General features: G+C 35.7%; 1 protein-coding gene across 4 annotated transcripts in view; it reads left to right on the plus strand.

The window, feature by feature from the left end:
* The window catches only part of LOC110453595 (zinc finger homeobox protein 4-like), a 322,724-nt gene that overhangs the window by 236,579 nt on the left and 59,624 nt on the right, over positions 1–26,521 (plus strand). For 2 of the 4 annotated variants that reach the window (XM_021502588.1, XM_021502589.1), the window contains one exon: positions 21,705–21,795. The gene's annotated coding sequence lies outside the window, so the exon portion shown is untranslated. Of the gene's footprint in view, positions 1–3,192; positions 3,247–6,715; positions 6,896–21,704; positions 21,796–26,521 lie in introns of those variants that run through there. The other 2 variants (XM_021502592.1, XM_021502590.1) reach the window with 2 other exon arrangements.

Genomic DNA, 26,521 nt, shown 5'->3' on the forward strand with positions numbered 1-26,521 from the left:
ATTGGCAAAGTTAATTGTCTTAAAGCATTCAGGTTCCATAAATTATAACATTTCCACCTTTATTCTGCAGTCAGATAGTCTTTTATAATTTTGATTTTCTGTTGATTAATTCGAGAAAAGTGTACAAAATTAAAAATAGAAATGTAACTAGATTAAGATTTTGTGATTTATTATACCAAACCATAGTCCTGATAAGAAACCCATCAATGACATTATTTTCAAAAGTCATATAATAAAAATGATTAATTTAGTGGAGTTTTGATCTGTCTGAAAAAAAAGGAAAGAAAACAAAAATTAACTTGATGTAAATTGGGTTAAGATTTATTAGGTATTCTCGTGTATTTACAGAATTATGGTCCATTAGATTTTTTTTCTAATTTAACTTTTAAGCTGGTGGATTATTTATCTGGTACATAAATATAATAACTTAAACTTTAATTCAAAATGAAGCTTACATTAGAAAGATAAAAAAAAGTTAGAATATCAACCGTAGTTCATTTGATATTCTGATTTTCTCGTTCACTGCCATGTCTATGATTAAAAAGTCATTTCTGATTAGACGTGATTAAAAGAAGTTTTGATAAAATCTGCAATCAACGTATTGGAGCCATATAATGAATAATAAAATGATATGATTTTCACCTGGTACATGGCTAATTAGATTTTACCTGGTCAGGTGTTGAGGTGTACATAGAAGACATTTTCTGCTGACACTGTTGACAACATGCCTTTACTTGAAAATCTTTGATGAAAAAGTTTCAGATTTCTGTAGCTATTATTTGATTTATTTCCCCAATTATTCAAATGTTTGCCTATCTGCAATCTTTATAAGTTAGACAGCATAGAATTAATTAAATAGACAAAGAATACCCAAAACAGTGGAGACTGATTCACCATTTTAATATTTTTGGGAAGTTTAAATTTTCCGGCATTACATTTTTTTCTGCTTAATAACTGATTCCAGCTTGAATATCCATATTAATATTTTACATTTATCATTGTTAAGAAATTTCCTTTCAAAAAACATTTCTTTAAATTGATCATTTAGAATGATTTCATGTTAATTATGCAGACTTGGGTTCTCCCCGTGGATTCTGATCCTCACTGTAATGTTATTTACACCAAGTGATATGTACCCTGGTGTTGATCGAGAAATCCCCATCTTCTACAGTAGACCATAACAATCAGCTCTTTGATATTTCACCGATTTCTTATGCCAATTTAAGATCATTTTTTTCATTAACAGTGTTCCCTTGTAAACTAAACTTGATGAATAGCTAGTGAACCTAATTACCATCAAGTTTGGCCCTTTAGGAGGAAATGATTAATCAGTCACCATGACAACCAGCCCTAGGTACATGCAGGCACTGTAGGTGAGAATTGGAGGTCTGTCTTACCTGTCCAGGCACAAAGACAGACACCATAGTTTGTCATTTAATGAGGAAAAAACCAAAACCTGATCAGATCTCCCGGGGGTGATGTGATAATTTTATATTGTGTCCAATCCTGGGTCTTTTGTTCACACAATTCTTGTTTGATTTCAATAGAGTGATGTAACACCATTTGGGATTGGGTGTTGGAAGGTGAAGGTCAAAGTGAATTACCCCCAAACCTGGTAATTAGTGTCACCTGGTAGCCATTGACATCCTAGGCACAGCTAAAACGTGTAAACTTTAACTTTGGGATAAACATAACACGGAGTGGCTAAAATATTTACTGTCGCCTTAAGGTGACTTGTTACAATTGTCTGCCATCTTGGTCTATTGTAAGTCGGTTTACATCCAATGAAATAATTTCCAGTATATGACTGTTAATATTTCAAAGTTTTGCTATTTCTCCTTTTGAATATTATATTGGGAAATTTGTTTAGGACAGTTTCGTCATTTTACAAAAAATCTAAACATTGCTTTGATAAATTGATGTTATTTACAATTCAGAGGTGTCTCCTCAAAGCACAACAGGATGTAGGTTTGACTTCCAGTAGAGGACCTCAGTATTTGATAATTACATGGGGTAATGTTTGTTCTTTGATCCTAAACTGTTAAATGTGATACTCTTACAGTGTTTGCATTGTAAAATTTAGAACAGCCGCAAACAAGCCTGAAGTTTTGTGACTCTTGTCGCCGTCGACTTTATGGAAGATGTTTGAAACGTAATTATAAAGTTTTATCAATTAAACGCCTATATGCGTAATATTACTGGTACTCAGCTATGTATAAGATGATTTGCTTTTGCCCATCATAGAAAAGGAATTGAAAATCTCCAACTATGGAAAGAAATATGTCTTTAAAATTCAGTTTTTACTGTTTATAAAATGTAAGTTACTCTTGTAGATAGAATGGACAGAAATATATATACTCACCATATTATACTATAACAAAAATGTAATGTGTGCTATTGAATATTTTTTAAACTTGTGACATATCAAAATTGAGAAATATAATTTGAATTATTAGAGATTTGAGCGTTGGCTGTAGACTGTGATAAGGGTAAAGCTACCATTACAGCTCAGGTGATGTAAACCCATTCAGACTGATATAATTTACAGCCATTTCAAATCTATAACAGTAACCGTCATTAAGTAAAGATAAGGGCTACATGGTCATGTGACTCAAGTTGTCTCCAGGAGCCAGCGGTGACCCCAGCACAGTTGATTAGGGGTAGCGTACGACAACTAGGCTCATTAGGGGACTACACAAACCAAACACCTGTTTTCTCCCCTGCAATGAAAAATTAAACCCCACATATTTTTTTCCATTTTTTCGGAAATTATTTTTTCTGTCTGACTAACAGAAAAAGGGTGTATTCTGAATAATTGATATTTTCAGAATGTCTGATTGTCTAGCCTAGTTACGGGCAAAATCTGAGTCAGTGTTCCAGTATCGATTGCCTTATATAAGATATTGTCGCTGACTTTTTCATTTTATGAAAATTATATTTATATACACACCTAATAAAATCCAATCCATAAAAGTATCTTTCTGTGGTTTGCAACAAAGTTTCTGTAGGTGTTTAAAACAAAATGGCTGACACACAGGTGAATTATCCACGTTGCTATAGCGTTCATCCAAGTAATTCAGACTTTGATTATTTGTGCAAACAGTCACCTTACTGTACCCCTGTAATTAAAAAGCCGAGATAAACAGTGGCTTGATAAGAGAAGACCTAAATATTAGAAGCATACACAAGATGAACTAATCTCCACTTGTAGGAGTTCCCAGGAAAGGATATGCTGTGTTCTAGCAGGTAGATAAGACAATATTACACCTGTACATTTTATCGTTAACCTAAAAACACCTGAAAGGTATGGTATGAGGAAAGGCGATAGACATTATAAGTGTTAGTCAGATTCGTATATTCTCTAGGTTGTGTACCTGTAGCCTCATGCAACTATGTAATTATCCCTCATGTCCGATCACCTGTGTGATCTCGCTTTTCTATCGTTGATTAGATCTGAAGCAGATGCTGAGGCTGCTAAATCTCAGGTACATGATAGTATACTTATAGGTGGCCTTGTGTTTCTCAGGTAAGCATTTTAAGGAATTACTTGAGATATGACTTAATATATATAGATATACTTTTTTTGACTTTATATTGTCTGGATACACTTTTGTACAGGTAAATATATTATATGTATAACTATCATTCACAACACCATGTACCTGTAGACTTACCAGGTATGACTATCATTCACAACACCATGTACCTGTAGACTTATGTACAGGTAAATATATTATATGTATAACTATCATTCACAACACCATGTACCTGTAGACTTATGTATAGTAGCTATAGTTTAGTTAGGCACCAATTAAATGGTGAAATATGTAAAAGTTTTTGTAATTATTTTATATATTGCTTGCTACAGGATAAAAATACGGGTATTGTCTAACTGTTTTTCCTACCTGTTCATTTAACCTTATAGCACTGGTCATCTTAAAGGTGTTTATTTATGAGTGATATGTTCTGTACCTGATAATAGACACCTGTTACAATCCCAGGGTATCCTCAGTTATAGTCACGTCTATGTCACTGTAGCTAAATATGGATTCCTGTAAATAGTTGATACTGTCACAGTCAAAGAGTTGTTCTTAAGGTAGTGGGTACCACTGTATCAGTTATTGCGAAGAAGAGTTCCACAAAGAGGTTCTTTAAGTTAGAGTATATTCTCCCTTCTATAAAGGAGATAAAACAATCAAAATGAGCTTTTCTTGATATATCGGACGCTCATTTTATGTTAATATAATTCCCAAATGGCAGCATTGGTACAGTGTACGCTTTGTAATGTAGAGGTCTTGTGATAGACCACTGAGGTTTTCCTGTTTTCTTTTTTATTTCTATTTTCAAACATTAAAATTTCTAACAACTATAATTCTATAAAGTTCATGGTACCATGTGTTTCTTATGGAAAACTTCTTTTGAAAAAAGGATTTAAGTTATAATATAGTTTGCCTTGTTGGTAGGGATGTCACAATATGCCAAGAGTGTGTCACGATATATTGCAATACAGAATGAACATATTGCGATACGTATCCCGATATATTGTCATAGGAAGGATCACCCGACCACGAATTCAATTGTGTCCATGATCAATTACAGACAAGTTGATATTTTTTTTAAACATCAACTAAGACTTGTAAGACTTGAAAAATGTTCTTTTTTTAACATTCTCTGCATTAACATCCATGTTTGTTATGGTAGCGTGAGGTGTTACAATAGTCTTAAACCGAAGTTATACAAACAGAGATAATTTGATGACGAAACAAAATAAGAATTCCACACAGTTTCAGAGGAAAAACCTTGATGAGCACTATACTGTTTGTATATGGTTTGCTGCTGTCAGTGTGGATAGCATATTAAGGTGTCATGGTTATTTATGAAGCAGTGGTCAGTCAAGCTGGTGCACAAGTCTTCAGTTCTATTTTTAGGGTTACTAATAGCCAGTTCGTGAACTGCCATCTGGTGTAATAAGTACCTTGCAATTATTTTTTGAGGTTATGTAGATTTTCAGTCGAACAAATAAATATCTAGTTGAGCGAATTATTAACTGATTAAGACAGGGGAGATTACTCTCATACAAATTGTGACAAATACACAATGTGATGTCACAATAAACAAAATCAGTAACGGAAAAAAGAGACCGAGGATTTTTCAAAAGAAGATGGAACAGCTAAATTTGTTTTCTCATATACAAGTATATATATATTGATCAGTTCTGTTTAAAATTAATATCAATTCATTTTAAGTTTTTTAATTATTGTTAAATTTCAGGTTAGTGTATTCACCTTTATCCTGAAATGGTTTTGATAAAATTTTATCAGTTGTGAAGTGTTGTGAAGTTCAACCTTATGTAACTTCCTCGGAGAGAAAGGAAGCGAAAAATTGTTGGGTGAAATCAGGCCCTTGGGCAGTTGTCTAGTAATCTATCACGGCTTCAAATTAGTGAGTTAGATCCCTGGTTTGCTAGAACTCATGTATCATACAGGTAGATATTATCTGTCTGGTCTGTACCCATAACACATGGAAAGTACAGATCTAAAGATACCCACCACATTACCATAACTGTCTGATGTACCAGCTCTCATCTAAAACTACTTGTTCCTATTGAATGTCTCTCGTTAAAGCTTTCTTTGATTCAGAAGATTGTCTTTCTGTTAAACAAAAGATTTTATGATGTGATACATTTTGAAAGACACCAACTTTTTTGTGTTTTTTACACACAAAAGAGTTCTGTAAGTTCTCTATAAAAGAACAAAGTTAAAAAAAAGGTAAAATTTTATACAGAATCAAACTTCATTGTTATCAAATAAATAAAAAAATCTTCCCTTTAAGGTAGAGAGTTGCAGCGCACAGTGATTATCTCCAACATAAAAGAGTTCCATTTTTTGCTTGCCCATTTACTATGGCAAAGAGTTGTATACAAAAGAAATATATTTACCTGTATTAGAATAAAAAAAAAAATCACAAAAAAATACTTTTGGCTCCCCGATGGAGATTGGATTTCCAAACCTCTTGTATATGAAAGCAGGGAACTTATCCATGCCAGCATCATGATATTTGTTTTAGTAATACCTTTCTGCTACATTCCTGGGGATTATTGCAGGCCAATAACCTGTAACAACTTGTACAGATATCCTTAATGAATATAATTTCAGTTAACTATGAACTTACTTATTAAAATATCCTTTGTGAGTGTAATTTCAAAAAACTTCTGAACTTAATTTCTGAGAAATTAATTTATCTTCCTTGTAATATTTTACTGAGTATAGTTTTAGTAAGTTCTGTAGGCTTAGCCAAGGGCTACAACTCTATATAACATACAAAAAGTACAGAATGATTGATCTGATATTGGAAAGGAAGATCCCCAGTTAACAAGTGTGTAACGGCTATAGATAACGTAACTCCTTTGCTTATCTAGTTCCAATACTCCTTTATTAGTTAATGATTTATAGGTAGACTTCTTTATTCAAAATCCACTTGAGGAGGGCCTGATATTATTTACCTGCCAGCTAAATGCCTGTGGAAGTTTGGTACAAGGCAGTTAGCCTAACCCTCATTAGTATTTTAGGCTGAGATAATAAAATCTATTTCAATCACCCTTGTCTTTATTGATTTACCTCTTATACTTTTTGTAAACATCCGTCCTGTTGGCTGAGAGCTAACGAGATTGCAGGTACCAAAAGTTTTATCAGCGTTAGATTGATAATGTTGTTACCTCACACACATCGCTGATTGCTTTGGCCAGGTAAGGCAGCGTACCTGTCTCACTTGTGTGAATGTACCCTCATTGGATGTGTGACGCTCGGTCACACCTGTACAGGAACACCCTTTGGTCACTAGTGGTCAATCAAGCTTTGGATTTACTGATTTCTGGAGAATGCTTTAAGGTTTACAGGTAAACACACATACGGAGTGTGACCATTAGGTGTGTCACACCATGATTTGGTCCCTATATACTGTATGTTGTATGTGTAACTTTGACTCGCGTGTAGACACAGTCCCTCTTATTGTTATGTGTACTTGTAGGAGGAGACTGCACTGTTGACATAACTTATCTAAAGTCCTTACCACATGTTAGTCATTGATGAAGGACTCCATCAGTTGATAAAGTTTTAAAGTTTTGTTCAAATGAATGTAACTGTGGACTGTTATATTGATGATATATTTGATTTACATCTGACACCAGACTCCCGTGATTACTCTTTAATTCTGTAAATTCTTGTTTTATACTTTTACCATCAATGATCTTATTTTAATAATATGGCTGATGTTGGATTTTCTATTTTTAACCTGCCAGTTGTTACACTCTAGGCGACAAAACAACACCATTATATAGTTTATAAGTTATTTCTTGAAACTTTTATATAGCTTGAATGGGTTTTTTCATGGTTAAATCTAAATATGTTCATTTGGCTTGATTTTCTTCATCTGTGGGAAATCTGTGATTCTGGAACTATCAATAACATGCTTAATATGTCGTGTCGAAATGTTTATCAAGGGGAAATATTTTTCAGTTCTTTTAAATCCTATTTTTTGCATGAATAAATTGTTATAGATAATTTATGGAAATAGGTTTACTACAGGTAATTAGTAATTAGCATAAAACATTAGTCATCTACCTGTTTATGACTGTATTTAGTACCTGGCAGGACTTTGATCGTATTTCATGTGCTTGATGTAGTGTTGAGATACAGTGTTGTTTCACCTGTGAAAGTTTGCCAGGAGATGGACGCTAGATTCTCGCACCTGTGAAGAAAAGCGATTCTCAACCTGACGTGTCTACACAGTACTAGTGTAGGGGAGGTAATGAGGGGATTCTGTCATTGTGTTACCTGTGTACAGGTAATATTAACCTGTACACTCACAGGTGACACAGAGACTGGACATTAACATACCTGACACCTTCCATAAACATGCAGTATATCGTTTCATTACAGACTTTTGTCAGACAAAACACGTTTCCATTTTGTCCAACAAAAATTTCGTGTTGATAGCGGCATTTCAGTATATTAAGAATCATTAGTGTTTCAGACCTTTAACATTTTTTTGTATCTTAATAATATATCTCCATTATAATTTATAGCTATTACTTATTTCTGAGTCATTTTATTTTTAATAAATGTTCATTAATTGTAAATTCTTGAGGTATAAATCTAATAAAAATGTCTTACTTATATCTGATTGAAATCTGCCTAGGCTTCCGTTTACAACAATGGCAGTTTAATTTGTACTTAAAGCTACCTACCTGGGAGTGAACATTTGTGAGATTTCATTATTCTATTAATTTCAGTTTGCGATAAATTCCCACATGTTTCAAGCCTTGTTTTGACTTGGTTGTATGGTCACAATTCACTGCCGATCAGGATTCACATTGCACATTAAGGGAACTCATTTACATATACACCTGGACGCTGCCTAATAAAGAAGCCACTCAAACGACAACCAAATTAAGCCAATTTCCACTCCGCTCTTTCATCTAGTAATATTGAAATATTCCAAACACAATCAACTGGAAATGTTTTATTTTCTTATATAAATCCCAAATTGCAAGTAGGATCATGGGTACATCTGTAACCAAGCTAATGACTCTTTTCAGTGGGGAAATGACAGGATTGAATTGGCGTGTTTTGTGAGTTACCTGTCCGTCATATAACAGCCTATAGACAGCGAGGAAGACCCGAAAGGTTACATTGTACAGGCAAAGTGTTTTCAGACGTAAGGAAGTGTGAAAATTTGTCTTATTCACAAACTCAGAATGTACAGCGACCTGAAAAGTTACACCGCAATGGGTTAAACAGATGACAATGGATTTAAAGAAACAGTATTCAGTGTATCTCGAGACGATCTTGGAAAAAGACTGATAAAGTGTTGTAATGCCTGTCAGAGCAGCCTTTTATAGCTCAAGTAGCTGTGAGTTATGGTAGAGAGCAGACCTCACTCGACTTAAATAAAGTCTGTTTGAAACTTTATGCCATTCTTCCCAGCCTACAGGTGTATGTTTTACACCTGAGTCTTACCTATTGATAGATTATACATGTAATGATATGGTACCAATGTTATTGGAATCAACTGTTTCCACCTGACAGTCCCGCCCACCTCCATCCCCTCCCACCCTGACCTGGCTGGTGACCACACCCATCCTCACTGCTGACAGGTATAATCTGTTATCTAACAAGGACAGGTGTGCATCAGCTTACAACAGGTTAATGACATTTCACTGATTGATGGTCATTTTATCATACTCAGATACATCTGGTCATTCAACACATATTTATTTCAATACCCATGTTAATTTCTTAATATTGTTATTTTGGGGTCAACTGCCTGACCATGTGGGTTAATTATTCTGGGTATTCAGGTTCCCTTCCACAACCCAATGTACGCTCCCATTCAAGCCAACAAGAGTAATTAATATAAGTTGATATAACGTATCTCACAGTTGTTGTAAAATAAATCAAGTTTGATTTAAAAGAAAAACATGTTATAATTACAGAGAGTCGATCACTGCAGACAAGTGGTTGATATAGGAAGTGATTTAAAACTAGTCTAAATATACAGGTATTTTAAAGGTTTTAGTTATAAAAAAATCTGAATACTCAGGTACAGGTTATTGTTTTAAACCCATTCACTGAGCACAATTTGTCACTTGAATATGTAAAAAAAAAGTAGTCACTCTACTTAGACAGGTAGTCATTATACACAGGTAGTTATTATATACAGGTAGTTGTTCTATACAAGAAGTCACTATAAACAAGCATTAAAAATGCACTAAACACACTTTGTCACTATACACAAGTATTAAATAATTCACAGGATGTCAAGTAATCAGTCTTTATTTTGGCCACAACATCCTTACCTAGGTAGTCTGGAACATAAATAGTATCACTATTACCTGTATACAACACTATATGGGTCTATACACCTACTGCAAATAGAATGTCTCTAGGGGGGGGGGGGGGATATCAGTCCCTGAAGATTTGAGTTTCTTCAAAATACATAGGAGAAATAGAGATGAATATTTTAAAAGATTTCTGGCGCAGCTTATTAACAATTCAAAAGGAGATACAGTTTAATATGTAATGGTATATCTTGCTTCTAGATGATTTTACTTTCCTTCCAATGATGTCAGATCTAGATGATATTATTCTTTTGTATTATAACAATTTTACTCCTTTTCAATATGCCTGAGCCTTAGGTATGAGACAAACATTTCTAAAGCCAAGCATCAAGGTCAAAAATCTGCTTTCTTAACTGCTGGGGGGATATATCCTTGAAAATAACAGTCAGTGCTTATTTCTATCATCATTACAGACACTAGCTCCAAATAGAAAAGTTCTTAATCAGAATAAAGCAGGGTCATGTAAGATGCATTAATTGGATCGGACACGGTTTTCCTACTAATTATCGTGTGCCATATACATGTAACAGCTTTGTAATTACCTACCATGATTTACAGGAAGTAGGAATTAAAACAACTGCAACTTTTTAATCTCATTAAATTGGATTCCTTGGCTGTCATTAGGATTGGCATGCAAGGGTCTGATAGAAAACGTCAGCCTATTAATTAACGATGGTAGTTAATTAGCCTCGACATTGTGTAGAGGTACATTGTATTGTTTACTTTAGGAACCCTTGAGTGATGTGTCTCCAGACTACCATAGTAACCCCTATAGGTGTCCTGGTTACTTTATTTTGTCCAAATTACCATAGTAACCATAATGTTTGTCCAGGTTACCATGGTAACGCTTCCTTATGTCCATTTTACTATTGTAATTTGTATGTGTCAAGGTTATCTAGGTAATCACAGTAACCTCATTTATGTCAAGGTTGTCTGGGTGTGTCCAAGTTACCATTTACCATAGTTCCTATTGTGTGTTCCGTTCATTTACCATAGTTACTCTTGTGTTTTCCGTTCATTTACCATAGTTACACGACGTTATTGAGATCTGGTAACTTTGTGTAATAGCTGTATTTATGTGTTTCTTTGCAAAATAACTATGAGATTTCTTTTGGAGAAATTTGGGAATTTATGATAAATTGGGCTTAGAATATTTATAGATAGACAAAGATATAAGTGTCCATTAGTAAGAGACAAATTTAGTTTAGACAAACTATCCACTATTTAGAGACAGACTAGTGAATTAATGATTCCCTGTTTACTGAGCTAATTGTTCAGGTTGATTTAGAGTCAAGATCTGTTTACGGGGTAGACATGCCCGTACCTTGCACCTGTGTTATTTTTAAATTTCTGTTAAATTATACCTATCATAATTATTCCAGGGTCACTTTGTAGTGTCAGCTTAATTACTACATAAGGAAATTTATGAAGTCAGATGAGGTTTCATAATTTATTTTTAAACCTCGGCCGGCCATCAGCAGGCTGAAGCCCATTGTTGTACATACTTGTGCTCCATAACCCATGTGGAGTTTTCAGGTCCTCTAGGTCCAATTTAATTAGAGCACTCTAAAATTTGATTTAGCCTACGCAATTCATCATTTCCTGTTATTTGCTAAGAGTCGTTAGCAGATGAATGTGCTTCCTCATTTATCATAGGATCAGTGATAAAAATTTCTGTGACATCTTTTGATTAGGAAGTCAGCAATTTAGATACTTGTTGGAAAGTGACATTTATTTATTATTGCAGCCTCGTTTTCAAATCTTTTATATATAATTCTCCAGTTTGCAGTTCAACACACACGTGAGAAAGCTGGACTAGATTAATGAAATCATGCATACTCAACATTATATTATATAAAAAATCTACATCCTCTAATTATGATGATGGGCAAAAGCAGGTTTATCTCAGGTTAGTGTTGTTGGCCCTGCTTCTGACTATTCCCTGGTTGGTGTTGTTGGCCCTGCCTCTGACTATTACCTGTCCAATGTTGTTGGCCCTGCCTCTGACTATTCCCTGGTTGGTGTTTTTGGCTCTCTGACTATTCCCTGGTTGGTGTTGTTGGCCCTGCCTCTGACTATTACCTGGTTAGTGTTGTTGGCCCTGCCTCTGACTATTCACTGGTTGGTGTTGTTGGCCCTGCCTCTGCCTATTACCTGTCCAATGTTGTTGGCCCTGCCTCTGACTAATCCCTGGTTGGTGTTTTTGGCTCTCTGACTATTCCCTGGCTGGTGTTGTTGGCCCTGCCTCTGCCTATTACCTGTCCAATGTTGTTGGCCCTGCCTCTGACTGTTCCCTGGTTGGTGTTTTTGGCTCTCTGACTATCCCCTGGTTGGTGTTGTTGGCCCTGCTTCTGACTATTCCCTGGTTGGTGTTGTTGGCCTTGCCTCTGACTATTCCTTGGTTGGTGTTGTTGGCCCTGCCTCTTGACTATTACCTGTTCAGTGTTGTGGGCCCTGCCTCTGACTATTCCCTGGTTGGTGTTGTTGGCCCTGCCTCTGACTCTTCCCTGGTTGGTGTTGTTGCCCCTGCCTCTGACTATTCCCTGGTTAGTGTTTTTGGCCCTGCATCTGACTATTCCCTGGTTGGTGTTGTTGGCCGTGCCTCTGACTATTCCCTGGTTAGTGTTGTTGGCCCAGCCTCCAACTATTCCCTGGTTGGTGTTGTTGGCCCTGCCTCTTGACTTTTCCCTGTTCAGTGTTGTGGGCCCTGCCTCTGACTATTCCCTGTTCAGTGTTGTGGGCCCTGCCTCTGACTTTTCCCTGTTTGGTGTTGTTGGCCCTGCCTCTGACTATTACCTGTTCAGTGTTGTTGGCCCAGCCTCTAACTATTCAATGGTTGGTGTTGTTGGCCTTGCCTCCAACTATTCCCTGGTTGGTGTTGTTGGCCCTGCCTCTGACTATTACCTGTTCAGTGTTGTTGGCCCAGCCTCCAACTATTCCCTGGTTGGTGTTGTTGGCCTTGCCCCCAACTATTCCCTGGTTGGTGTTGTTGGCCCTGCCTCTGACTATTACCTGTTCAGTGTTGTTGGCCCTGCCTCTGACTATTCCCTGGTTAGTGTTGTTGGCCCTGCCTCTGACTATTCCCTGTTCAGTGTTGTGGGCCCTGCCTCTGACTTTTCCCTGTTTGGTGTTGTTGGCCCTGCCTCTGACTATTCCCTGGTTGGTGTTGTTGGCTCTGCCTCCAAATATTCCCTGGTTGGTGTTGTTGGCCTTGCCTCTGACTATTCCCTGGTTGGTGTTATTGGCCCTGCCTCTTGACTATTACCTGTTCAGTGTTGTTGGCCCTGCCTCTTGACTATTCCCTGGTTGGTGTTGTTGGCCCTGCCTCTGACTATTCCCTGTTCAGTGTTGTGGGCCCTGCCTCTGACTTTTCCCTGTTTGGTGTTGTTGGCCCTGCCTCTGACTATTACCTGTTCAGTGTTGTTGGCCCTGCCTCAGAGTATTCCACAGACTACAAATGAGGTGGCTCAGAGGTTTAATGCTACATTATCCAAATTTTGCATTTTCTAACAGAAGTTAAGAGTTGAAATAATTGGTTGATGATGTTGAATTCTTTAAGCATATCAATCAGTTTGTTTGGTAAATACTATTTAAATTCTTTCACCAAACAGAAAGAGATTTTGCTTGATTGCCTAATATTGCTGATCTTTTAAACCTGAAGAACTGAGATTTAATTGGTCAATACTGTTAGATCTCTGACCAGAGAGACAGTGAGCTGAAATGTGATTGGCTTATGTTGTTTGATCTCATATCTATACAGAGAAGTGATATTCTACTGGCTGATAATGTTAAACTTTATATGAAATTCCAATCCCATACCTTGTCTTATAGAGAACTGATATTTGATTGGCTGGTATGGTTGAACCTTGGCTGGTATGGTTGAACCTTATAAGAAATCCCTGACCTTGTCTTATAGAGAACTGGTATTTGATTGGCTGATATGGTTAAACCTTTAATCCTTAATAGAAATCCCAGACTTTGTCTTATAGAGAACTGATATTTGATTGGCTGATATGATTGAACATTAATTAGAAATCCCAGACCTTGTCTTATATAGAGAACTGATATTTGATTGGCTGATATGGTTGAACCTTTATTAGAAATCCCAGACCTTGTCTTATAGAGAACTGATATTTGATTGGCTGATATGGTTAAACCTTTAATCTTTTATTACACATCCCAGACCTTGTCTTTTACAGAAATGCTATTTGATTGGCTGATATGGTTAAACTTTTTAACCTTTATTAGAAATTCCAGACCTTGTCTCAAAGAGAGCTGATATTTGATTGGCTGGTGCTGTTGGAGCTTCATACTAAAACACACAGCCGTAGTTTGATTGGCTGGTCCTGTTGGAGCTTCATACTAAAACACACAGCCGTGGTTTGATTGGCTGGAGCAGCTGGTTGAAGATGGACATGACTTTTGACCTTAGGTTAATTCCACACATTGTAGGGTATGTTAGGATGTTTGTTGAGCAGGTGATGTATTAATGTCTTGCTGGAATTAATAATATTCCCTTCCTCACCTAATTGCTTTTCCCTGTGTGTTTTCCCATTCTATGTTGAGAGCAATCATTTATGCTGTGTTGTCTTGGGGTGCTGCCCGGGACTCCACCCTTTAAACTTATATTTTGAGATTTTGCAGACTTGATTGGAATTGTTGACAAGTTGGTGTAAAAACCAGAGATTGTTGATTACATGGTTTTGATCACGTGACTTTGTTCCTGCTGGAGACTGGCTTGGCTAAGGTATAACCTAGATTTACTATAGATTATACATATAACTAGAACTTACATCACGCACCAAGCCCTTCTATAGATATAGGCAGTATATTAAACCTACCCTAAATTAAAGGTGGCTACTGTAAACATATAAATCATACAATTCCTGTACCATTTTACCATGAGTATTAGGAATGTGGTATTAAACTTGTCCTAAATTAATGGTGGATACTGCAAACATTAAACATGGAAGTATTTTACCAGCCATCATATTAGTTTGTCATTTATCAGTACAATGCAAAAATTAAAATATTTTATGTTGAATAGACTTATAAGTAATAACTAAAATACTGGATCGACAATTATTTACCAATTTCATGTTATAATTGATGTTACGGAGAGGATTATACAGACACTGACCTTACATTTAATTTGATATTGTTACAGTGAAATGATACGTGTATTTATAAAAGGACCGGGAGAATTGTCATGTGATGTAAACTGATTTGGTAGCCCAGTAGGAAGATAATTATACAGAATTATAGATTACAAAGGTTCACATAGCCATAAACGTTATTTACAGATAGGTCATAATATCATGTATCTTATACGTGGGATTTCGCAAAGTCAAATTAAGTGTCATTATTCAAGTGTTAATTATAGGTTTACAATCTCTCGCTGTCAGCCAACTTTTCTGTGTTTTCCCGTGATATTAGGTCTAAACGTTGAGAGTTCTTACATTTAATGACTAATATAGACCGGCATGCAATGGCCTGGTTAAATTTATTCACAAAATACCAAAGTGTCCTGTTTAACTCATTAAATTGAGAATGGCTTCTTAATTACCCGATAATTTTTGACATAAATATTTTTAATCATTATGGCTAGATTGTAGATAGGACCAGATGTGGATATTTTCCATTATAGCACCAGATAAGTATCAAGGGTTTTTGCTACATTTGCATATGGCCGAGAGAGGTTTTAATGCTGTAGTTGAGGTTGATGATTCTATATAGGACTTTGCGTCATTCTGTACAGAAAGGTATGTAGTTTGTGTCGGCAGTAAAACAAGCTGCCTCTTGTATTAGTCCTATACACTGACCCAGTGGACAAATAAGTCAAAGATGTAAGCAAAAAAAATCATGTTTTATCAGCTCATTTATTCATGTATAAGCATCAGATTCTTAATATCTTGCATATTGCAAAATTTACGCTATTGAAGTTTGTTATGTAATGAGATTTTAATAGTTGTTTGAATATGTGAATGTAAATTTACATAAATATTGAAAGTTTTGAAAACATTTTCCGTCTTTACGATGAGATTACAAAGAATAGTGTTATCTTTCTTGTTGATGCTGAGTTAACCAGTCATAAAATTAATGTAACATTTGTTGAATTGAATTACAATATGATACCTGTTTTCTGCCTTACTTTCCTGGGGTGGTTTAATGATTATTTACCAATGATACGTTGGAGATGTCAGTTTGGCGGGTTCATATTATGTTTGCTATCTTACATCATTTGCTTCTGTCGAATGTTGCGAACCATCTTGTCCATTTTGGAAGAAGTGATAGGTTTTTTGCCTTTGGTTGATACATCAATGTCAATGTATTTTTTATCTTTAGATACTTACTGGGTAAATCATTACATATTTGTACCTTCTATTGGTCATAATGTTTGTGTCTTTCAAGACCATTTGTAAGTAATTTGTCATTTCAAGCATCTTTTCCACCTTCTAAAGGTCATGATTTATTCTGTGCTATTAAGGACTATCTTTGCTGGCCTATACTTTCTATAGTTCATCTTGACAATGTCATGGAAGATTTTTTTTGCTGCGGCTATACACCTTCTAGATGTCAAATGGTTCGTTGTTTCAGTGGACAATAGTTGATGCTGTGATTGTTGAATAATTGCTTTCAACCTTGCACAATCTAGATGTCAATTTGTTTATATCACCGAGAGCTATCTTCACAAACTCGTGTTCCGGACGTTTTCTAGAGGTCAAGTTGTTCATGTCGTTTGAATTTATGTTGTACCTTCAGTTATATATAGGGCAGTATTTGCTGACTTGTTTTTACTCATTTTATTGAATAATAATTCATTTACCTGGTGGTAAATTTTAAATGGATCATGCTTTTTGTGACATTAAGTTACTTCACATGGTTTTGTACCCTTTGGATTATGTCCCTTGCAGAGTTAATGAGTTTTGTGAGAAGATATATCAATAGCTAAAATCTTTGTTGGTCAACCACTACCTGTTTTGTCACTTCCTGTTTTGTCACTTCCTGTTTTCGGGGTTGCCACCTAATGGTAGATGACAGAGTCTATACATTTTAAATGACACTTCATTGTGAACTATTCTATTCCAGGAAAGCATTAAAAAAGCCTTTGAGCCAGCTTTCTACAACATAACACAAATCTTGCCGTTGCACTGTGCAATGATCAATAACCGTTAATTTTGACTTACGTAACTATAATATGTATGTAGGAATTTTTCTCCTGTTGAACAGGAGCGTGCCGATCAATAAGTGTTAATTTTGACTTAGGTATATAGTAAAAATGTCTCTCTACATCAAGGTTGTCTTGATCTGTAATAAATTATCTGTTAATTTTTAAATAGATACACATATCTTCAATTTTTATGTCCTCCTTTTTTCAAATGATGACTTTTTGTCGTCTGCTGGTACGGCTTGTTACCGTGGTAATAAGGAATGATGGCTGTTTCCCTTCTGTACCCCAGACCTCAGACTCTGATGTCTTTTTCCCATGAGCAGACGCAGTTTTAATTGACTTCATTGTGCAAGGAATTTTAAAAGCAACACATGCTATTTAAAAGAAAAAGAAAAGAAATGTAATGTTAACAAGCGTTGATTATGGCTATCATATTCTACACCAAGTTTCCTGTTACACCATTTAAAAGTACTCATTAATTAGGTCTGAGGTTCTTATTACACCAAGAAAATTTGAATTTTTAAATAAAGGGAAACCTGGAGTTTATTTGATATCCTTTTCACAGGTATTGTCATGAGATTAAACATAGGTTGGGGTCTATTGAAATGGCCGTCCTAATTAGATCTAAGGCCTAATCATAGTGGTTACCGAGGACAACAGATAAGTAATGGGCCCCTTGATCATTCATCCTCCATTACAAACACAGTCGACTTATCACAATTTAAATCTCACAATTTAATTTCAACCTTAATATCTGGTCAGTGCTTTCAGGTGGAAATCTTCAGTGATAGAGCCAAGCACTTATGGTCGAGTTTATACCTTGATGTCGTGGCCATAGTTGGTTTAATTGGTTGTTGTGTGCTCACAATATTTGTACATTGTCTTGTGCTAATCCTATTTATGATAGTGTGTGTCAGGAAATGAAGTCATAATTATAATTACCTATACTTTCAATTGAACGAGTTATCCCATGGGCCACGTTTTCAAGCTTTATAGTGAGACAGATATACATTAGAAGTTTAATTTCAGTTCCCTCTGTACACACCAGGTTGGTTGACCTGATTACAGGCTTTCACTCTCTGCCACAACAGTACACCACAGTTCAACATGGCTTTTTTCTACACTGAAATGAAAAAATTAAATTTTCATGTCTGTCTAGGAAAAGTAGACTTTGTTAATGTATTTAAATATAATGCCATGTACGTAGTTTAAACTGCTTCCAACATTGTCAGTGCAAAACTTAACTTGAATTTAAATATGCCAAACCTATAATCGACTGTCCTTGTCTCTTTGTCAAACCATCTATATTGGCAAGAATACAAATATTGAATCTATTCACCATTAGCTCTATACATGGTCACTCTGATCAGCTGGAATTAATGCTCAGAAATGTTTCTTCATGTCGATAATGATATCTTAAGTCAGAAATGCTAAGGCAGAAGACCGATTTCTGATCCTGAAGGATTTCGATCCTTGTTTTGTTTGACCCTTGTAGACAAATGGGATCTCTCGAAATAGCAAGATTTTGGAAAAGTGGTAGACCTGATCTTTGACAAGTTTACCCATCCTTTTTAGCTGTAAAATTACTTAATTGTGAATGTTTCTTAAATTCAATACATCCATCCTTGACACGTCAACACTTATATTCTTATAAAATTATGTGGTATTTCAATATTTTGCCTTCAAGTTTATTGCTGTCTGCAACCACAATAAATTGTGTGTCATCATCACAAAAGAGCTTGCTTCTAACTTGTATTTGAAACACATAACTGATCCAGATCAAAGGTGTGATTTGAACTATCTTGCTAGTACATGATATCTGCTGAGAACACTACCGATAGAGATAGTTATTTGGAAGGTTTTTATGGTTGTTTCCATTTTCTTTCTTCAAAAAACCCAACAATGCCTAGTTTGTTATTTTGTCAATCAAACATAGAAGCACATTGCAATAGATGTTAAGTGGCAATTTAAACATGATATACATTTGTTGGTTGTTGTTACAGATGATATTGCAATACAGGTTTGTCCTAATTTTGACAGGATGATTTCATTCCTTTATATGGAAAGTAAAAGTAATTATTTCTCTGTAACAAGTATACAGTGTAAAGAAAAGGTAGATATCTGTCCTTAACAAGGGCTAATGTGTCTACATACAGGTGGTTATATCTTCCTTACAAGGGCACAGTGTATAGTGGTAAATATCTGTCCTTAACAAGGACTAATGTGTCTACATACAGGTGGTTATACCTTCCTTACAAGGACACAGTGTAAAGAGGTAGATATCTGTCCTTAACAAGGGCTAATGTGACTACATACAGGTGGTTATACCTTGCTTACAAGGACACAGTATATAGAGGTAGATATCTGTCCCTAACAAGGGCTAATGTGACTACATACAGGTGGTTATACCTTGCTTACAAGGACACAGTATATAGAGGTAGATATCTGTCCCTAACAAGGGCTAATGTGACTACATACAGGTGGTTATATCTTCCTTACAAGGGCACAGTGTATAGAGGTAGATATCTGTCCTTAACCAGGACTGATGTGTCTACATAGAGGTGGTTATACCTTCCTTACAAGGACTTATGTTTATAGAGGTAGATATCTGTCCTTAACAAGGACTAATGTGTCTACATACAGGTGGTTATACCTTCCTTACAAGAACACAGTGTATAGAGGATATGTGGGTTCTTATTTCTTTTCAATAAGTAGGTGTATAGAGGTAGATATATGTCCTTAACAAGGACTAATGTGTCTACATACAGGTGGTTATACCTTCCTTACAAGGAAACAGTGTATAGAGGTAGATATCTGTCCTTAACCAGGACTGATGTGTCTACATACAGGTGGTTATACCTTCCTTACAAGAACACAGTGGATAGAGGATATGTGGGTTCTTATTTCTTTTCAATAAGTAGGTGTATAGAGGTAGATATATGTCCTTAACAAGGACTAATGTGTCTACATACAGGTGGTTATATCTTCCTTACAAGGGCACAGTGTATAGTGGTAAATATCTGTCCTTAACAAGGACTAATGTGTCTACATACAGGTGGTTATATCTTCCTTGCAAGGACACAGTGTATAGAGGTAGATATCTGTCCTTAACAAGGGCTAATGTGTCTACATACAGGTGGTTATACTTTCCTTACAAGGACACAGTGTATAGAGGTAGATATCTGTACTTAACAAGGGCTAATGTGACTACATACAGGTGGTTATACCTTCCTTACAAGGAAACAGTGTATAGAGGTAGATATCTGTCATTAACCAGGACTAATGTGTCTACATACAGGTGGTTATATCTTCCTTGCAAGGACACAGTGTATAGAGGTAGATATCTGTCCTTAACAAGGGCTAATGTGTCTACATACAGGTTGTTATACTTTCCTTACAAGGACACAGTGTATAGAGGTAGATATATGTCCTTAACAAGGACTAATGTGTCTACATACAGGTGGTTATATCTTCCTTGCAAGGACACAGTGTATAGAGGTAGATATCTGTCCTTAACAAGGGCTAATGTGACTACATACAGGTGGTTATACCTTCCTTACAAGGACTAATGTTTCTACATACAGGTGGTTATACCTTCCTTACAAGAACACAGTGGATAGAGGATATGTGGGTTCTTATTTCTTTTCAATAAGTAGGTGTATAGAGGTAGATATATGTCCTTAACAAGGACTAATGTGTCTACATACAGGTGGTTATACCTTCCTTACAAGGAAACAGTGTATAGAGGTAGATATCTGTCCTTAACCAGGACTGATGTGTCTACATAGAGGTGGTTATACCTTCCTTACAAGGACTTATGTGGATAGAGGTAGATATCTGTCCTTAACAAGGACTAATGTGTCTACATACAGGTGGTTATATCTTCCTTACAATGACACAGTGTATAGAGGTAGATATCTGTCCTTAACAAGGGCTAATGTGACTACATACAGGTGGTTATACCTTGCTTACAAGGACACAGTATATAGAGGTAGATATCTGTCCCTAACAAGGGCTAATGTGACTACATACAGGTGGTTATACCTTCCTTACAAGGACTAATGTGTCTACATACAGGTGGTTATACCTTCCTTACAAGAACACAGTGTATAGAGGATATGTGGGTTCTTATTTCTTTTCAATAAGTAGAATGTGACATAATCCTATTTACAGCCACTGAGCTCATCAGTATCCTCTTTTTCGGACTAGATCTTAAAAACAAGGTTTGCCAATTCATACGGGGACTATAAATACAACTAAACGGGTCTAAACGGGGTTTAGATGTGATGTTTGCGTAAAAGGTAATTACCAAACTACAATTCCTTTGGAAAGAAAGAAATACATTAGATATAAGTAAGAAAGAGGCGATAAAACAAAAATTATTACATAAACGTCCAATGAGAGCCCCAATACAGTTGTCATGGTAGCGTTGTTCTAGGCTTTGAGCCTATATAGACGTTGTATGTACCAATGTAACGGAGGGTGTGACGCAGGTTTACTATTAAGTTACATCTCACTAGAGAAAGAATCTAATTTTCTCAAAGTGTTTAATTACTGGTAATCACAATCTTGATGCCTTGTGTCCAAATTCACAACAATACATTTTATATTTTTGTTGGTTTTTATATCTTACAGATTAGTTTACTTCAGTGATCCCTGGACGACAGCATGGAAGTTGACGTTTAATTTGGACAAAAGAGTTGACATACAATCATTAAAGGAAAGGGTAGGTAGTATTTAGCTTTTGTCTAGTTTAAAACCCTAGCTAATTCCCAATTAAGACAATTTTATTAAGTATTTTTCCCTCGCTATTATTTTCTTTTAGCAAGGTTGAATATTTAAGGAATAATTATACTCCCACAAAGGTGTTTACTCTGAGTAATTTTATTAGGCAAATACATGACATGTTCTTTGTTTGAGCGGTACATGACGGCTTTAATAGCCAGCCCCAGAGAATGCTTCCCCACTTAACACTACAGCTAAGGAACAAGAATTAATTTAAATACTTGTACATCTAATAATTAAGGAGGTCCCAAACAGAGGCTTTACAAATACATTACGTTTCCTTTCTTTGGAGTTCTATATAGGCTTCTTCAATTTCATGTACCAGTGCTGAAGGGCTCAAGTTTGGAGTGTAAATTTCTCAACGACTTCAATTTGACCTCATGGTACGGGGTGATGAGAACTTCATGTCAATTCTAGAACATAAGAACTTTATTTGAAAGATTTTGTTTAATTAAGATTTTTGACATTCTCAAAAATCGCAAGATTTTGTCATCACCGTTATCAATCTGTCATAACAGACAAAGAGCATGTTGAATATTGATGACATTTTTCCATTTTCCTGTAAATCTCTGTCAAAAGTTGAGCACAATTCGTTTGAGTGATATGATTAAGTATGAGAGGTGTTCTGGTACGAGTTATTGTAATCCTCAGTCAGGTACCTAACAAACATAGCCATACGTTTAATTTATAGGGTAAAAAACTTTCCTACAAAGTTGCTCCAACATTCCGCGGTGATATATGTGAGGCATGTATGATGACATACAGATGTACTTAGCTTAGATACCTGACTTTCTTCTTACCTTGAGTGATTGCTATTGAATAAGATACCTTTCTCAGTTATTGTTTTCAGTAAACTAGCTGTTAATTGGAATGAACTTAAAACATGTGAATTGGAATAAACTTAAATCATGTTGTTGACCTTTGCAATCTTTAGAAAAGTGTATTGTTTCACAGAAAACTGTTTAAGAATTTAACCTTTGTAAATGTGTGGATTTTGGATTAAAAAAAAATGTCTATTTTACAGTCCACAAGTTGAGACTAGTTCTTATCTATGAAATTAAATCTACAGAACATTCATTATGATAAATAAATTGTAAATATAAGGGAGTTTAATTCTAATACTGATTTAATGTATAAACGATATAGATGATTATAGATGATCCTCAGTCTGTCCTTACCTGTACTGAAATGGGTATAAAAATGTCATTAAATTATTAATAAATAGTATGTTAGTATGTAAATCAGCCATTTAGAGTTGGTGAGAACTTTAAACTTTCATATTTTTAATTTAATTAAATATGACAAATTCAAAACTATTTCTATGAGGTACCTGTTTACGGCCTGATCGTAGGGTATCGATATTAGCATTTTATGTTTTTGTTCTGAAATAAGAATTTAAATGGGGATCAAAGCCATCTTAGTTCTATCCTTGACAAGATTATAAATATTGATTTATCCCTGAACAGAAACCTTCATTAAGACAGGTCTTTTGAACAATCTAATTTCCAAATTCTTGACAGACTTTATGCTGTCAGAACCATTAAGATATGTGTGTAACGGCTTAGTGAGAATTGTGTTGTTCACTATGGACAACTGATAAGACTATGGACTTGTGTTGACATGCAGATGAAGGAAAGTAAATAGTACAGCGGTGCTGGGTTGATCACAGAGACTCAGATGACCCAGCTGTCTCACCTCCAAGTATTGTCTGCTTCTGGGCACAGGTCAGGGGCATGTAACTCTGATCAATTAATTCCACTTTAGGGACACTGGGACAGTATTTGGCTGCTTCCTGGCATACATCTGCCACTTATAGATAGTAAGGAGTACACAGGGGCACACAACTCTGATCAGTTGAGGATTGTGTAGCCTTTTCCTTCGAAACCCATTCAACAATCACAGGTAGTTAGGCAACACAAATCAACCCAGGGTTAAAGGGCATGTAACTCTATAGTCATTTCCCTTGTATATATTAATGTCATTCAAACAATGGTAAACAATAGTATAGTGATAAATAATATCACCTGTAATATCATTCCTGTGGTAATCAGGAATTAAGGATAAATAAGGTACACAGGAATTAAGGGTGAATGTGGTACACAGGAATTAAGGGTGTATGTGGTACACAGGATTAAGGGCAATATGTGGTACACAGGGATAAAGGGTGTATGAGGTACACAGGATTAAAGGGTGTATGTGGTACACAGGATTAAAGGGGATATGTGGTACACAGGAATAAAGCGTGTATGTGGTACACAAGAATAAAGGGGGTATGTGGTACACAGGAAATAAGGGTGTATGTTGTACTTAGGAATTAAGGGTGTAAGTTGTGCTCAGGAATGAAGGGTGTATGTGGTACACAGGAATAACGGGTGTATGTGGTACACAGGAATTAGGGGTGTATGTGGTACACAGGAATAAAGGATGTATGTGGTACACAGGAATTAAGTGTGTATGTGGTACACAGGAATAACGGGTGTATGTGGTACACAGGAATAACGGGTGTATGTGGTACACAGGAATAAAGGATGTATGTGGTACTCAGGAAATAAGGGTGTATGTTGTCCTTAGGAATTAAGGGTGTATGTTGTACTCAGGAATAAAGGGGGTATGTGGTACACAGGATTAAAGGGTATATGTGGTACACAGGAATAAAGCGTGTATGTGGTACACAAGAATAAAGGGTGTATGTGGTACAAAAGAATAAAGGGTGTATGTGGTACAAAAGAATAAAGGGTGTATGTGGTACAAAAGAATAAAGGGTGTATGTGGTACAAAAGAATAAAGGGTGTATGTGGTACACAAGAATAAAGGGTGTATGTGGTACAAAAGAATAAAGGGTGTATGTGGTACAAAAGAATAAAGGGTGTATGTGGTACACAGGATTAAGGGCAATATGTGGTACACAGGGATAAAGGGTGTATGAGGTACACAGGATTAAAGGGTGTATGTGGTACACAGGAAATAAGGGTGTATGTTGTACTTAGGAATTAAGGGTGTATGTTGTACTCAGGAATAAAGGGGGTATGTGGTACACAGGATTAAAGGGTGTATGTGGTACACAGGATTAAGGGCAATATGTGGTACACAGGGATAAAGGGTGTATGAGGTACACAGGATTAAAGGGTGTATGTGGTACACAGGATTAAAGGGGATATGTGGTACACAGGAATAAAGGGAGTATGTGGTACACAAGAATAAAGGGTGTATGTGGTACAAAAGAATAAAGGGTGTATGTGGTACAAAAGAATAAAGGGTGTATGTGGTACAAAAGAATAAAGGGTGTATGTGGTACAAAAGAATAAAGGGTGTATGTGGTACACAAGAATAAAGGGAGTATGTGGTACACAAGAATAAAGGGGGTATGTGGTACACAGGAATTAAGTGTGTATGTGGTACACAGGAATAAAGGGCGTATGTGGTACACAAGAATAAAGGGTGTATGTGGTACACAGGAATTAAGGGTGTATGCGGTACACAGGAATTAAGGTTGTATGTGGTACAAAGGAATAAAGGGTGTATGTGGTACACAGGATTAAAGGGTATATGTGGTACACAGGAATAAAGGGTGTATGTGGTACACAAGAATAAAGGGTGTATGTGGTACACAGGAAATAAGTGGGTACGTGGTACAAAGGAATTAGGATAAATGAGATTCACAGGGAAAAAGGGGGTATGTGGTACACAGACATTAAGGTTCTGCTATTTTATTTGCATTAAAGAACACAATGTTGAAAAATAAGACCAAGTAGAAATATAAAGATGAATTTAAAGATGTTTTAAAAAAATTAATGTACAAATATAATAATGAAGTACATTATTTTTATATATGTAGTTTCTTTGGAGGAGTAAAAGGAAACACATTTATGTATGTATAGTGTAAGGTTTATGTATGTGGTTTCAACTGTTAATGAGTAGCTGGAGGCATGAGCATTTAGTCTTCTCAGTGGATCATTACAGTGGTATATCACTCCTTAATAGTGCAAATCATGGGCAGATAACCTCGTCACAGATAGTTGTTTCAATCTGATGTTATTAGTAAAGAAATATTGAGGTTCCCACATGAGCAGTGAAGTGTAGTGATTTGTATCAACCTAGGGTAGTTAAATTTTAATTGTGTAAGCTCCGAACCTTGATGAGAGACTAAAAACTTGAAAAATATAATTACTAATGTGATTTGATAAAAGAAATTGCTACACATTTAAGTGTGGGAACCAATTACAACCAAAACTAAGAAATAACTCATATTTATGGACGAACTTTATTGAAAGAAACCCTTGAAAGAAATTGTATAATTACAAGACACATGTAAATAAAACTTTTAATTTAGGATTCTTTTGGAAATAATTACCCTGTATGTTGCTAAATATAATTTGCATTCCTTTCACATGTATCATTCTAAATTAAAAATCTAGAATCTGAAGTACCTTCCAGATCGCCATTAATTGTCATCATTGAGGTTCCACTAATTCTATCTAATAAACAGATTCCTACTGTATTTTTTTACATAGAGGTTTAATAAGGTTTCAGATTTTACTTGACAAAGACTTTGATAGTAGAGTGTATATAGCATCATCGTTTATAGCATTCCTCGGCAGCGTATAACAGTTTGTTCCTGGTACTCCATGTTTGTCATACATAAAGATAAACCTTGACTATATCATATT

Source organism: Mizuhopecten yessoensis, unplaced genomic scaffold (genome assembly GCF_002113885.1).
Source record: "Mizuhopecten yessoensis strain PY_sf001 unplaced genomic scaffold, ASM211388v2 scaffold7473, whole genome shotgun sequence".
In the NCBI taxonomy this organism is placed as follows: Eukaryota; Metazoa; Mollusca; class Bivalvia; order Pectinida; family Pectinidae; genus Mizuhopecten; species Mizuhopecten yessoensis.